Raw genomic sequence first — 2,162 nt, 5'->3', positions numbered from 1 at the left:
AGCAGGAGCCGAACGACTCCCCGCGGCGCCGCCGCAGCCGAGGGCCTCTGAAGAGCTCTCGAGCTGGGTGGGGGTCGTCCCGGCTGCCCCCACCGTCATTAAAGGCCCCTCTCAAACACTCGAGGAGATTTTCGGAGCGCGAGCCGGCCCGACAACATGAAAAACACAGGGCGATTGAAATGGGCGCATTGAGATGCACGGAGCCGCTGCGGCGCGGACTCGCTCTTGAGGTCAAGTGACGGACGGATTGTATGCTTCTTCATAATAATATTAATTAAACAATTTGCATGCTAATAAGGTAACAATTATCAGGGCCTCTGTTGAAAGATTCAGGTTATTACAACACGCCAATCTGAAGGCCAGGGGTCAGAGAGTGAGAGGCGAGCGAAATTTCAACTCAAATTAACATTCTGTCAGCTCCAGAAAATGGGATAAATAAAGTCGAATTAATTCATTATAATAAAGAGAGATGGGCGAGGGAGCTCGGCCGGCGCCCGCCCCTCCTCTGCCCTCCCCTCGGGCCGAATAGATTACAGCTCTGTATTCAGAAACACGCGCCGCGCGCATTCCTCCTCGCGAACCCGACAGAAGACCAGGCGCTCGTGGCTGCTGGCAAAATCGAGTCGGATGGACAGAGTTTACATTTAGTATTTATAGAGACAGAAATTAAATTATGGCGAAAAGTAGTGCTCTTGGCCTCTGACCTCGGAATTAATACTTGCAGCGTTTTCCTAGTGAGACTGGAAACAGGGAGGGGGGTTCCCAAATTCCAGGCCGCCTCTCGGTCTCCCGGATAAGCTGGGCCTGGTCCTCAACCCTGCACCGTCCTCTCCTCTCCCGCAAGGAGAGACAAGAGGGTCATTAAAGTCGGAGTCAGCGTGGATCGGCCCGTCGGCGACCTTCAGTTAGGAACAGGGCCAGACTGTGGGTCCAGTCGCAGGGACAGGCAGTCGTGTGGCGGGACGGGGTGGCCTTGTGCCCCCCACCCCCAGCATTCCCCTCCTGAGCAGTTCCGGGCACTTCGCTACCCCCCAAGGCACGGGCACCTGACCAGGAGGGAGGCACAGATGCGCACTGTCCCGGCCTGCCCTTCCCTCTCACCCCGGCTAGGACTCGGAGGCCTGACCCAAGTCACTTAGTCATACCCAAAGCCAATTGGTCTGTCGCTTTGCCCTGGGGTGGTGGTGGCTCCGGAGACTGGCCCAGCCCAGGCCGGAGCTCTCCTTTCTTCCCCTCCCTGAGCTGGCCGAGCCTCGGGGCACTCACTGATGGAGAGGTGACCCTAACCCAACTGGTCCAGCACCGGGGTCCCGCAGCCAAATGCGACCACCCCTCTGACAAACTTTTTTACAAAGGAGAGAGATGGACCGACATCCCCTGATTTCTTTCCTTGCTGCCCACAATCCTGATTTGCTGCTTATTTAAGAATATATCCTTTAATGATTTAGCTTTGAGTCTATCAATATTTTATAGCAGAGAAGGAAGTGACACTTCTCTGAGAACATAATTTAATTATAATAAATGGGTTGGGTGCCTCAGCCCCATCCTTCAGAGGCCGAGTCAGAGCAGATGTATTTATTTTTATTCGAGCGTGTAAGGGGGTGGGGGCGGATAGGCCCCACCCCAAAGTTACTTTTCCCCTCCTCCCCCCACCCCTCTCTCCTCCTCTGCGCCCAGGCTTTATGGGGATGGGGGTCAGGGCGCCTCCGCAGCTCCCCCACCTCTATCTTTGTAGATAGGGCGACTGCCAATCAATCAGAGAGGGCATTAATTACGCCTGTTTATTGACAGGGTGCTACATTCTGTAGTTCTTCTCTTTCGGGATCGCCCTCCTTCTCCTCCTCCTCCTCCTCCTCCTCCTCCTCCTTCCTCCTCTCCCGCCGCCTGCAGCCCGAGAGGAGGAGATGAGAAACCTTGTAGTTTTAAATTCAATGTGACAGTTTCGGAAAAGCGGATGATGAATCTCCTATTATTGGATCAGTCTATTTGCCGCTCAATGTCTCTCTGTAATTGGAGCAACATCACTTTAAAGGTTCAGAGAGTACAGCATTTCTGGTGAAAAATCCCCACAACACGGCGCTGAATGTTTTAAAGGGAAATCTATTAGTGATTTGCGGAGGGGCGGGGAGGCGGCGACGGCGGGGAGGCGCGGGCTCCGGGCC

The 2,162-nt window shown here is 54.5% G+C and overlaps 1 protein-coding gene across 1 annotated transcript in view; it reads left to right on the top strand.

Moving 5' to 3' along the window:
• UNCX (UNC homeobox) overlaps positions 1–2,162 on the top strand; it is a 49,913-nt gene that overhangs the window by 833 nt on the left and 46,918 nt on the right. The window lies entirely within an intron of this gene.

Source organism: Mandrillus leucophaeus, unplaced genomic scaffold, assembly GCF_000951045.1.
Source record: "Mandrillus leucophaeus isolate KB7577 unplaced genomic scaffold, Mleu.le_1.0 Scaffold180, whole genome shotgun sequence".
NCBI lineage: Eukaryota > Metazoa > Chordata > Mammalia > Primates > Cercopithecidae > Mandrillus > Mandrillus leucophaeus.
The sequence above is the reverse complement of the archived record's forward strand: the minus strand, read 5'-3'. Positions and strand labels throughout refer to the sequence as shown.